The sequence below is a fragment of the Vipera ursinii genome (genome assembly GCF_947247035.1).
Source record: "Vipera ursinii genome assembly, chromosome: 7".
Taxonomy (NCBI): domain Eukaryota; kingdom Metazoa; phylum Chordata; class Lepidosauria; order Squamata; family Viperidae; genus Vipera; species Vipera ursinii.
Genome location: NC_139521.1, coordinates 30,721,224 through 30,735,816, shown reverse-complemented (window position 1 = coordinate 30,735,816; position 14,593 = coordinate 30,721,224).

Sequence of the window (14,593 nt, the reverse complement as noted above, 5' to 3'; positions counted from 1 at the left end):
GTCCCATATTTGTTCTGAATATAATTTATCCATCTCCTCCAAACTGAAATATATCTTTCCTGTGAATGATCTTTCAAATAAGACTGTGATTTTCAAATGCCAAGGATTATCTATCTATTTAAGCAAAATACAGACATGGCCAAAAGTATTGTTACTTCTTTTTTTTTCTCTTTTCTCTTGAAATTTCCAATTTGACATGAATTAAATTGAAACTTACACAAGTAAATGGATCCAACATTATTTATTGCACAGTCCATAAGGCATAGGGTAATTGTCATGTTGCATGACAATGATATATGATAGACTCATATATTTTGTCATCAATGATGGTGAAAGTTATGTGACATAGGTCACGTAAGGAAATGTTTAAGTTGAAACCTCTTTCACTATTTGTGTTCTCCTCTTAGGCTGATCTTGCTGGGATGGCCTGGCCTGGATAAATTGGCAGTTGCTTGAAATCTTTTCCGCTTATATATGATATGATTAATGTCCAATTATTTGGACAATTTTTAAAAATCTCTTCCCAGATTCACGGGCATACTTTTTTTACAACAATGTTCTAATCATTTTCACCTAACCTGGTGCACTAATTTCAGGTAATTGAGGTAGTGATAAATGCAATGGCATACTTACTTTTTACACCTGCAAAATGTGCACATATATTTTAATAAATTACACAACGGAGTAAAAATGTAAAATGGTACATAGTATGCATTGTATTATATCCTCTTTATCTTGATATGAAGATCAATTTTTTAAAAAAAATATGTTGACAAAATCAAAAATGTCAGTGGCAGGTACTTAAATTCAGCTTAGTTTTAAAATGCAACAGTTTCTTTTGTTTCCAAATTTTTGATGTGATCAACAAGAAATTCAGACTTTTGATTGTTTAACAATGAAGTTACCTTTTAAATTTAATTTAGATTGGTCGAATTAAGAAACTTGGGATAATCTCATTTTTTCTGAGCTAAAATTCTAACATTAAAAACAAGTGGCCATTTTAGATTACTTCCTAGGCATACATGCTCTTTAAGTTCAAAGATACCTTTGCAAAGCACATGTCTTACCCACATTTTGGCTAGTGAGCAACAGTATGTGCCAAATTGTGCTCTTGGTAGAGTACCTAACTACAATCCATAATTATGGTTAACTAAATTATCTTACCATAAAGATCAATTAGATTCTCATCTCAATGCAGATAGAAAATTAATGATTAACTCCTTCATGCCTGTTAAAACTGATTGGTAGTATGAATTAAGCAAATCAGAAGTGTATGATTTAGGTTTCTCTAGTGAGTCACATAGTGAATTGAATACTAGCTTTGCTGTCATGAAAAAACATGCTTTAGATGTTGATTGAAAAGGAATGAGGGACGCAAACCCCCCTCCCCCAGCCATATATTCACTAGGCAAGTCTTAGGGCTATGGAAAGTATCTGAAGGTTAGTGCTGTTAGTGCTGTCACTAAGGCAGCCTGCTAAGCACAAGCCACCACCTCAGTATTCTAAGGATTGAAGCTTTCATCATGGCAATATTTCTCTGAATATTTTTATATACCTAGTAAGTACATTTATGATAATTAACTAAGCTATGTTTAATGTGTCACAAGAATGTATCCAATATATTCTATGCTTAGCAGTCATTAGGTAAAGGTAAAGGTTCCCATGCACATACGTGCTAGTCATTTCCAACTCTAGGGGCCGGTGCTCATCTCCATTTCAAAGCCGAAGAGCCAGCGTTTGTCCGAGGATGTCTCCGTGGTCATGTGGCCGGCATGACCAGACGCCAAAGGCGCACGGAATGCTGTTACCTTCCCACCGTAGTGGTCCCTATTTTTCTACTTGCATTTTTACATGCTTTCGAACTGCTAGGTGGGCAGAAGCTGGGACGAGTAACAGGTGCTCACTCTGCTATGCGGCACTCAGGACTCAACCCGCCAAAGTGCCGACCTTCTGATCGACAAGCTCAGCGTCCTAACCCACTGAGCCACCGCTGTCATTACTGTATATTAAAATATCAGAAAATAATACTTTATATTTATAATTATATAAATATTATGCTATAGATGATAAATATGTGAATGAAAGAGGAATTTGAAAGTTAGAAATGCTCTATGCATAAAACCTTTTTTATGTACACTGGTGAACAGAAAATTAGTTAATGAACATAATATTGTTGACCTTCCAAATAAGAACTGGTGTGTTAGCCTAAAGTATGGGTTTTAAACCCAGATTTGCAAACCCATACTTAATTTTTACATGCTATCTACAGAAAGTCATCCTATTCACACAACAAACAGTTAAAAGCCTTTGTTTTAAAATAATTAAGGGAGTTGATTGAATCAAATAATTTTAATTATGTTTTAGTTCATCTCCTTTAAATAAGCAGGGAAGAGGATCTATGGATAATATGTGCATGGGTCTCTGTGAAAAAGTGACTGAATAAATGAATAGGTTTATTACAGAAATCAGACCCATCAATTATATCAATATAAATACAAAATATGTGTAACATATATATCAATATAAGATACAATACAGTAAAATTAGATAAGAAAATATACTCCTATACCCAGAAATCAATACCAAATTAATTTGTCATTAACGTGCTCTGCAGGGTAAATGTAAACACAACAACAGTCTGAGTGGTTTTAAAGTCTTTGTCTGCCAGAAGGAATTTTACACAGAATGCATCTAAGAAATGCCCTAATGAAAGATGTTCAGTGCTTATTATGAGAAGTTACAATAAAGTAACACATTGGCCAGTTAATCAACATTCCCATGACAGGGCGGACTTCCGGTGGCGGCGCGGCGCCAGAGACAGCCGTTTCGGGCTGCCCGCTGCTCAGCTGTGTTGTTTTCACCCGAAACAGCGCCGATCAGCTGTTCGGGTGGATTTGAAGCCCCCTCCTCAGGAGAAGAAGAGGGGGTGAGGCCCCAGGTAGGGGTTGAGTTCTCCGGGGCCGCCTGAGCTTAAAGCTTGGGCGGCTGAAGGATTGAACTCCCCCGTAGCCTGGGTTGCTCCCAGCTGTTCAGCGTCTCTGCTCCGGGATTTTTGGAGCAGAGCCAGGCGTTAGCGACCACCCCTGCCAGAAGGAAAGACCCTGGAATAAAAATGAGCAGGCAGAGCGGTACAGGAGGACAAGGTGAAGAGGACTTTTATTTTTACTCTCTAGCTTAATGGACTTTATAAACTTAAAGTGAAAGTGCGCAACAAGTGAAAGTAAAAAGATGGCGGCTAAACCTCCCCCAAAAACTCTTCGGAGTGCTGGAACTTCCCTGGTGCAACAGACATCGTTGCAAGCTTTGCTTCCTCCTGCTGCATTGACATCGAAGGATTTACAAGATGCTCTTGAAAAACAAGCTCAGGTAATCTTAGAAACACTGGGTGATAAGTTGGCAAAGGTGGAGGAGAAATTGGAGAAACTGGAGGAGAGGATAGAAGAGAGGATAGAAGAGAAGTTCAGTGCGATGAGGGTAGACATTTTGTCTACAGTGGAAAGCGTGGCTGAATGTGTGCAAGGTTTGGATGAAAAAGTGGAAGACCTGAGTCAAAACAATGCCATATTAGAAGTAAAGGTACTGGAGAATGAAGATTTAAGAGACAAAATGGACAGAGAATTGAGTCTTGTTCAGTATCATCAGATGCAGTATGCTGTTAGAATCAGAGGCTTAAAAGAAAATACCAAAGAAGACCTAAAGCAGCTGATTTCTGAGGCTCTGGAAGCAGTATTGGGTCAGCCAGCATCTGAAATAAAGGGATGCATGGATAAAGTTTTTCGTGTAAACTCATGGATTGCTAGACAGAGAAAGCTACCTAGAGATGTGGTGGTTTATTTTGCAAAGAGAAAAACTAGAGATGAAGTTATTCAAGCCGCCTATGATACTAAAGTTGTGGTTGCTGACCAAGAAGTTTTGGTTTTAAAAGAAATTCCTCCAAAGATTTTAAGGAGAAGGAAGGACTTTGCATTTCTTGTGCAGGAACTCAAGCAACGTGATATAAGGTTCAGATGGGAGATTCCAGTTGGATTGGTGGTGATGCATGAAGGTAAAAGATACCGTCTGGTTACTGTGACACAGGCGCGTGATTTCTACAATAATGTTTTAAAAGCAACCCCACTATCACTTCTGGAAGCTGCAAAGGGATCTGGAGAAGGAAAACCTCAAGAGGCCGAAGGTGGACAGACAGAGGAGAATGGTGCTGGAGGGGATCAAATTATAACTTCGTTGGCTGATGCTGGAGAGCAGAGGGTGATGCGTGCCGCTTTAAAGTGAGCAAAACAAATAAAAGAACAAGATCAGCAGAAGTTTATGGAACTTTCAAAGCGTACTTACAGCGAAGCAGTGGGAGGAGCGCGGCCCAAAGGAGGTAGAGGGGCTATTAAAGATGTGCTCCAACAGCTTTGGGATGACATGCATGGCGACTAAATTTCTAACCTGGAACGTTAATGGACTAAATTCACCACAGAAGAGGAAGAAAGTTTTTCAATATTTAAAACAATTTAAGATTGATGTTATATGTTGGCAAGAAACGTATATTAGGCTTATGGACCAAAAGTATTTATCGAACTCAAGGTTGGGCACGCAATTTGTTGCCTCTGCAATGAACAAGAAAAATGTAGTGGTTGTTTATGTTAAAAGTGCTTTAACAGCGGACTTAATTGAAGCAGATAAGCATGGAACATACGTTATGATAGACCTGCTGTTAGAAGGCAAAAAGACGCTTTTAGTTGGATTGTATGCTCCTAATCAACAACAAGCTGATTTTTTTAGTCTACTTCATACAAAGCTTACTCAGTTGGATTACAAATCGTTTATTTTTATGGGGGACTGGAATGGTGTTTTGGATGTACAGATGGATAAGGCTGGTTCTTTTAAGCGCGTTCCGAGTCATGCCAGATTGCCTAAATCCTTTTTTGAATTGAAGGATGATTTGGAACTGCGAGATATTTGGCGTGACACACATCTGCATGAAAAGGACTATACTTTTTTTTCTGATAGACATCAATCTTTTTCCAGGATCGATTTTATTTTGCTGACTAATGACTTTTTTTCTAGGATTAAGAAGGTAAAGATATGTGCAAGAGCTATTTCTGACCATAGTCCAGTCTGGTTAGAGATTAATAAGGACAATAGAGATAGGCGCTCGTGGCGTGTAAATGAGAATTTGTTTAGAAACCAGAGAAATGTGGAAGAATGCAAACAGCGGATGAAGGATTTTTTTGAAATTAATATGAATAAGGATACTTCTATGGACATGGTTTGGGATGCTAGTAAGGCCTATATGAGAGGGGTGTTGATATATATGAATAATAAACACAGACGTACTTTGGAAGCCAGAAGGAAAGAATTGGAGAATGAAATTAAGGAAAAAGAAAAGGCCTTGATTTTGAATCCATTGGATGTGAAGACTAAGGAGGTTATTAAGCTATTAAGAGGACAATTTGATAAACTAATGGCTGACCAAGTGGCAACCAATCTGCGGTTTGCCAGGCATAACACTTTTTGCAATGCTAATAAGCCAGGTAGATGGCTAGCTTACAGACTGAGGAAAAAGCAAAGGGCTTCTAATATAGATAAAATTGAGCATAAGGGGAAGGTTGTGTTTCAACAGGATCTTATTAAGGAAGCCTTTGTGGATTTTTAGTCTAAATTATATGCTAAGGAGAAGATTAATGAAAAAGACATTGATGTATATTTGGAGAATGCTAGCATCCCGGTTCTTACGCAAGCACAAAAAGAGGGGATTAATCAATTGATAACAGAAGAAGAAATTCTTATAGCAATTAAGGAATTGAAGGTGGACAAAGCGCCAGGTACAGATGGGTTGACTGCGGCTTATTACAAAAATCTACAATTAGAGATGATAAAACCGTTAAAGGAACTGTTCCAGAAAATTCAGAGGGGGGGAAAGGTGCCTCCGTCTTGGAGAACTGCTTTTATCTCTTTGATTCCGAAGGAAGACCAAGATGCTACTCAAGTTAAAAATTATAGACCGATATCACTTTTAAATACAGACTACAAGATATTTGCTAAGGTGTTGGCTAATAGACTGATGAGGGTTCTGCAACAGGTGATTCATGGGGACCAAACGGGGTTTATTAGTGGTAGGCAAATGAAAAATAATGTGAGGCATATAGTTGACGTGTTAGAGTTTTTGGAAAGAAACAACCAGATCCCTGTGGCGCTAATTTTTTTAGATGCTGAAAAAGCTTTTGATCAATTGAATTGGCAATTTTTGATGAAAGTTCTAGATAAAATGAATTTTGGGGATAATTTTTTACAACCAATCAGGGCATTATATCAAAAACAAACTGCCCAAATAATAGTTAATAATAGCTTGACAGAAGCATGTAATATTGAGAAGGGCACAAGGCAAGGGTGTCCGTTATCGCCCTTGTTATTTGTGTTAACATTGGAGATATTATTGGTTAAAATACGGAACTCGGAAAAAATTAAGGGTATACAAATTAGAGATCAGGATTATAGATTGAGAGCGTTCGCAGACGATCTGGTTGTTACAGTGACCCAGCCGGAGAACTCTGTTGTGGACCTGATGGAGATAATAATACAATATGGGAAGGTTTCTGGATTTAAAGTTAATACACAAAAAACTAAAATCCTGGCCAAAAATATGACAGCTTCGCAAAAGGCTCTCTTAGAAGGATTAACTGGATTTGAGATTGTTAAAAGGGTCAAATATTTGGGGGTGCTTCTGTCGCCCTCAAATACAAAGTTATATAAAAATAACTATGAAAAATTATGGGGGAAAATTCAAAAAGAAATGGAGAGTTGGGAAAAATTGCAATTGTCTTTGTTGGGGCGAATCGTAGCAGTGAAAATGAATGTCCTGCCTAAATTCTTATTCTTATTTCAAATGATACCGGTTCTTAAGAAAGATTCTAATTTGGAGGAATGGCAGCGAGGTATCAATAAATTTGTTTGGGCAGGGAAAAGGCCGCGAGTTAAACTTAAGATTATGCAGGATACTCGTGAAAGAGGTGGTCTTAAAATGCCTAATTTTAAATTATATTATGAAGCTGCTGCGTTAGCAGGAATAAGTGATTGGATCAATTTGACACAAGAGAGATTATTAAATCTTGAGGGCCACGACTTGTTGTTTGGCTGGCATGCATATTTGTTGTATGATAAGAAGGTAGATAATGTGTTTAGAGTGCATATTTTAAGACAGGCATTGTTGAGAGTTTGGAAGAAGTACAGACATAAGCTAGATTGTAAGATACCATTGTGGGCAATCCCAAAACACGCAATAGAAAATATAAATGTTGGTTTTAAACATGATGTGACTACGTATAAGGAGATTTTAAGCTTGGAAAGAAATGTCTGGTGTCTGAAACCATACAGCCTCCTGCGAGATGAGAAGATTATTCAAACTTGGTTTCAATATATTCAGCTACGGGCCAGGTGGAAAGAAGATCAGAAAAATGGTTTTACAATGACTGATGAAAATCTGATAAAGCAAATTAGAAATCAGGGTCCAGCACATATTAAACGGATATATCTTGCATTGATAGAAATTGACTCAGAAACAGAACTTGTTAAAGATTGTATGATAAAATGGGCCCAAAACATTCAAGAAGTTATTACAATGGACACGTGGGAAAAGATTTGGGTGAGGAACGTAAAATTTACACAAGCTCAAAATTTAAAAGAGAACTTTTATAAAATGTTTTATAGATGGCATCTAGATCCTAAAAAACTTGCAAGTATGTATCCGAATTATCAGCCTAAATGCTGGAGGTGTGGCGATGAAGATGCAACATATTTTCACATATGGTGGACCTGTAAAAAGGTTAAGGCTTTTTGGATAAAAATATGGTGGAACATGCAGAAGATTTTCAAGCAAAGGATAAAGTTTTGTCCGCAACTTTTTTTGTTGGGTATAATTACAGATGCTACGGTTGTGGACACTAAGCTGATGTTGAATTTAATTACGGCAGCAAGACTCTTAGTGGGTCAATATTGGAAGAAGGAGGAACTGCCGACTATAGAAGAATGGACTTTAAAGGTTTCTGACCTGGCAGAGATGGCAAAGATCTCGGTTTATTTGAAAGATCACTCGCAAGAACGTTATGTTATGGAGTGGAGAAAATGGATTGAGTATATCCAGAACAAATATGGGACTAAGAAGTTTCATGTAGCATTTGAATAAGTCTTCCTTTTTTTTCTCTTTTTTCCCTTTTTATATTTAATATTAATAGTGTTTGTAGTTATCCTATATGAGCTAGAGAGTGATAGATTTTAGAGTTTATGGTTGTTAGCATATGGATGTTTATGACTGTTTTTTTGTTTTTTATACCTTGTACTTAGCTCTAGGAAGTCGGGGGGGAGGGGAGGGGGAGGGGGAGGGAGGGAGGGGGAGGGGAGGGGGAGGGGGGACTGTTAAAGATAAAATGTATGATAAAACTTTTCAATTAAAAAAAAACATTCCCACGACAGGGCAAGTATTTTCTGCATAAATGCTTTTCTGAAAATTGCCCTCCGGTATAACTGATGACAAACCATCAAAAAACATTGTTGTAATGGCCATACAGAATTTATTAACTGAGCTGATCAAGACACCAGGCTAGTTTTAAACAGATCTTACTGTCCTACAATTGTATTTTTTTTGGTTTTAAAATATTGGTACTGTTAATTTGCAATATTTTTGCTATGCAATTGAATATCAAGGATCCTTGTTTTAAGAGCCACCATGATATGTTCTTTTCCACTCTTAGCTATGTCTCTGGTGTAAAACCCAAATTCTGAAGATTGTCTTCAATTTGCTGTTTCCAAGAAAATTTGAATTTGTCTAGGTAGAAATAGTCAAGCTTGGATAGGGGGAGTTGAAATTCTGCTAATATTTAAAACAACCATGCCTTGTCTCAGCCAACCATGCCTGTCTCCTACCTTAGACCTGCCTCTTTCTATCTAAAAGGTTTCCTTAAAAATAGTTTAATTCTTTTGAGTGAGATAAAATTGATACCTGTATAAGAGCTGAACCAATAATTTAGCCTCATATAGTCATAAAGCAACTGAACTATGTGTTATATGAATAAAAAATGAAAGAACTGTTATTAAGCTTCTCTTGGAATTCATCAAAATTGGGGCATGGTAGTAACATATCCCAAAGACACAAAAAAGTCACCTCTTTGATGAGTTCCCTATTAGTTATCTAGGAGTGATTTTTATAACCTCGCACAAAACACATATTAGTTTTCTCATGACTATATGGAATAAATAATACTTGCAAAAGTGGAACTCACAATCCTTCATTGCATTATCTGCATAAAGCAGAATAGATAGGGGCCCCTTTGTAGATTTTGGGGAATTGCATTGATCTAATATTTGAATAATAGTGTTTCATCTATAATTATATTTGTATGTATGCATTAAAGTCTCTTGCTAACTGGCATTATATCTGAGAGATGACCTGCCACATTGCATCTCAGCCTAAGTGTGGTTTTCATGTGAAGTGTATGTAAGAAAATGTAAAGCCATCTAGTAATTGTAAATGATTTATGGACTTCATTGAAGACTAAATAAAAAGGCATATTTGACATTTACAAACAAATTGAACAAAGTTGATTTAAGATGCTGAGTATATTTTTCAGGAGAAATAGTATCAAAAACTGGTAAGAATGAAATAACTCATTCTAAACCTTTATTTTTCATTGGCTAAAAGATGTGTGTCTTTCAGTCAATCCAAATGTTTTCAGGTATACTTTGGGCACAGACATTCCTAATTATTCCTCAAATTCAAATAATAATCAGGAAATAATTATCTGATCTTTTTTGCTTTCTTAAACACAGAAATAGTTACAGCTAAACTGTCAACAATAATGAAATACTGATTTTTCAACATAAGTAAAAAGCATCACAAAAGCATGATTCCATATAGCTAAGGAAAGATCAAGACCACTTCCTAGTTTTGGTCAGCCAATTAGCTTGTTGATTTCTGAAACAGAAACTGGGAGCCAGACATGCAAAAACCTATCCTCTGGTGCACGGGTGTCAAACTTGCCACATCATGTGACATGTCCAGACGTATTGTGGCTCTTTTTGCATTGCCGGCAATGAGGTGGGCACGGCTTCAGTATGATGAAACTGGCCAGCGGGCTGACAGTTTGACACCCCTGCTAGTGTCAGCTCAGAGTTTGCAAACTCTTTCTTCTACACAGTCCTCGCAAATGGGATTCCCAACTGGTTGTTGGAACATGACACTCTTGTTAAGATAGTGATCATTAAGATCACTAACAGATAGCCTCCTGAATTTGGCAGATTGTGTTGGTATGAGGCTGTGTGGGAAGGCAAGAAAGGGATGCATAATGTATACTCTATATCATCATCATCATCATCATCATCATCATCATCATCATCATCATCATCATCATCTTTAACCATTGTCTATCCCCTGCAGGATGAAGGCCTCTTTTGCATATTTCCAACCAAAAACAGATCAAAAAATCAGGTACAGTGCTGAGCTTTAACCTTGGTAATTCTTTGCACCCTCTGCCTTCAGACCTCTGGGGAATGAGGGTTGTTTTTGAAGTTATATTTGATGTGGAAGGAATAGACCATGGTCCAATGTGGGTTGGCAGATGCAATCAATGTTAGTATGCTCTCTCTCTCTCTCTCTCTCTCTCTCTCTCTCTCTCTGTGTGTGTGTGTGTGTGTGTACCATTTATGCTAAACAATTCATTTAATAATGGTTTGAAGTTATGACTGCACTGAAAAAAGTAATTTACAACCCATCCCGTCACACAACCTCTACAGTCTTGTTATTGTGATTCAGGCTGTGATTCAGGCAACTAACTTGCATTCACCATGCTTACAAAATCCTGCAATCATGTGATCACAATTCATGTCCTTCCCAGGCAATTTCTGACAGGCTAAGTCAATGGAGATGCTACCAAAGGAAATCACAAATTGCAATCATGTAATGCCTTTCTTAACAACCATGGTGATTTACTTAAGAACTGTGGCAAAAAAGGTCATATAATCAGATACATTCACATGATCCCTCACTTAATGATTATACCACTTAACAAATTTTCTGATCCCAATTGTGATTATACGTTGAGGACTACATGTACAGGCCTATATTTTTAAATGGGGATATTCAAGAAATCACAAAATTATGTTGTGTATATTATGTTCTGAAGATCATGTACAGATTCATAAGTACTTCCTTGGTAGATGACATAATCAACCTGAGCTCCTGGAGTTAAGAGCAAGATAGATATATTTTGCTATGAGTGTCTTATGTGCTGCTGGTCAGATATCAAATGAAATACATTTTACTATTATACCTGTCAGCATGTTTCAAATATAGACATTGTACCTCTGAATAATGTACAAATAATTTTCACTTGGATATACTGAATATGATACTCTACTTTCAGGTATATCTCCTTAAAGAGAAGACTCCTTACCAGAACACAGGATATGAAGATATTATATGTCTATGTGCTTGCTTTTCAGAGACTGTGTATGTGACAAACAAGATATCTTTTCCAGAATTTTGATGACTACATTTTTATTTTTTAAACATAGAACAAGTTTGTTTTTAAAAACTAGGCTAAAATTCTCCATGCATCATAAGAGGCAGATGGAAGGGATAACTGCAGAATATGGTATATTATTTAAAACAGACCCCTATATATTTTTCATTAGAAGCATGAACAGTAAAGAACGGGTTTAAATGTCTTGACTTATAGCTATATTAAACAAGTAGAAAGGGTAGAAGTTGGGCAGATTCTTGCATTTTGTTTATGTATCATACAATGGATAAAATTTGAATAGTTCAATTTTAGTGAAAGCCTTCAAATGTTAAAGGCACCTTCCAAATGGCTAACAGTTTTAGACTGCTGATATTCTGAAATATGTCTAATGCAGACCAAGCATATAGGAAGCAAAAAGACTGAAAGTGCACCTCTATCTGGTCATGAATGTATCATTTGTAAGAACTTGGGGATGGTCAAATATTTGAATAGAATAGAAAATGGAAACTGCCTCATTTTGCAAAAGGAAATCAATTCAATTCAAACTGATTCAAGTCAATTCAATCAATTCTGGAAATACCAAAAGGGTTATCTGGCCTAGGGTTAAACCATAAGTTAATGGGGCAATCTTGAGATATAATAAACAGCCCTACAGGTAATTTAGTCAGGGTGGCTTACATAATCTTGAATGTTAATCAAGCAATGCCCCTTGCTAATACCTGAAAGGAAAAAGGACAATAAACCTATTTGTCTGCTAGGTGCAGATGATGTCAAGATGATGATAGACAACAGGAGAAGACCTAGCTGTTTAATTTCTATTTTTCAACTATCATTTAACTGAAGGGAAAAAAGTGGTCCAAAATGCACTATATACAGGGCAGAAGAGAATGCAAGTTAAAAGACTGATTTGAGTTATGAGCTGCTTTGGACAGAAATGAATTAAATTGACCTGACATTACTATCTGGAAAATATTTAAAAAGAGTATCAGGAAAGGCACATAAGAATTAGTAGAATACAGCATGGGTTGTAAAAAATAAGTTGTGCCAGTTCAGTGTTTGCTTTTTTTAAAAAAAAATGACCAGATTATTAGAACAACTGAATGCTGTTCAGCTCAGGTGTTCAGTTGTTCAGCTCAGGCGTCTCTTCCACACAGAGAGGAGAGGAGAACTCCTGTAGCAGGATAGGGAAACAGAACTCTGCAGCCCACTACAAGTGTTCCTTTCTTCTCTGTGTGCAGAAGAAAACTGCATTGGGTTATAGAAACAAAGATCAGATATTAGCAGTCTTCAAATTCTTCGGATGTCAGAGATCTAAGCTTCATTTCTCCAACCCTTTCTGTTCATGCACAGAACAAAACTCCTGTGCTGGGCTGGAGAAATGAAGCTTGGAACCCGAAGATTCAAGCTTTGTTTCTGAAGCCTGACAAAGATCAGAACGCCATTCTTGCACCCTGCTCACATTCTCTTCCATGCGCAGGGGAAGAGCTGCCTGTCCTCCTTTGGCAAGCAGTTTTTTTTGCTCTGTCCACATAAAAACTGTAACTGGAAGAGCTGGGATTGTAAACACTGAGCAACATTATCACATGGACATCTTACTTGATGACTACTTCACTCAGAAACAGATTCTAGTCCAAGTTATGGTTGTAAGTCAAGGACTACCTATATCACCCACTGTTGAAAAATATAGTGTCTATGTATAGCACATATTTCAAAACCATCCAGAGGAGAGTATCACAATTATGTGAATTAATTACTTCAAGGAATACTTAAGTAGAAAATTCCAAAGTAAGCTACAGTTGCCACTAAATAGAAATCCTCTATTTTACCAATATAAAATTATGTGTAGAAAGAATACCTTTATTTAAAAGAATTTTAAATGAAAAATAACAAGTACAACAAGGTGGAATAATAAGAATAATAAGTTTAAGTTTAAGTTTATTGAATTTATATACCGCCCTTTTCCCAGAGGAGGAGGAGGAGGAAGAGGAGGAGGAGGAGGAGGAAGAAGAGGAAGTAGTAGTAGTAGTAGTAGTAGTAGTAGTTGGAAGGGACCTTGGAGGTCATCTAGTCCAACCCCCTGCTCAGGCAGGAAACCCTATAATATTTCAGGCATGTTTCAGGTATGTTTTCAAATACTGATAAAATTAATTATTACGCATTTTTCTTTCAACTATGAATTATGTGTTTCCTATGCACAGTCATTGTATATTCCCATCTGGAGTATCATTGCATTGGCTCAGAGTATTCAGTCATGGTTATGTTCACAAATATAGATGAATGTGCATAATAAAATATATGTCATATTACTTCCCTTTCAAAGCATGTGGGAACAGTGGGAAAAATGATAACCAGGGCTGATCTACTACAATGTAATCTTCAGATGTCTAAGTATGTTTACTTTCACTCACAGAAAACATGAACTAAAATATGGTATGCAGCAAAAATTAAAACATCTCAATTTTAAAAGTGGCTTATGTGGAACAGAGTATTTCTCATGTAGAATTTGAGAAGGCCATCTGGCAGCTTACAGTTTGTAAGCATACTTGACTTAGTTTATTTATGCTCTCAGGGATAGGAATCTGTTCAATCAGATGGCCTGAAATTTTCTAGTTTGTAGGCATGCATAAAAAGTTACACAAACAAGACGTTTCATCCGACACTAGCACAGGGGAAAGATTTCGGCTATCACATAATGCAAATACTTTACAAATATAATTTCTGAGTTCTATGGATAATTTGCTTCTTATATGTGTCATTTTTATGTTTGTTTTTGACATAGCTCTAAGTTCTGGAACAGATTAGTCATATAAAAGATTATCAAAAGCTGTAATTGTGCTTATCATGTCTATGACACATTCTGTATTTCTGTAAAAAAATGAGAATTACATTTTTTTTACCTGAGCAAAGAATATTTTGCAGCAATGTTTAATAGATCTGGAATATATTGACAGGGAAGTATAACCCCTGAACCTCTGAACCAGGTTTGCTGTTGTTTATTTTTAAAGAAAACATACACAGCTGCTAGCTTTGTTTTTGAAATAATGCCCAATTTAATCTGACCATATAGTTTATTTCATCTGCTATTAAAACAC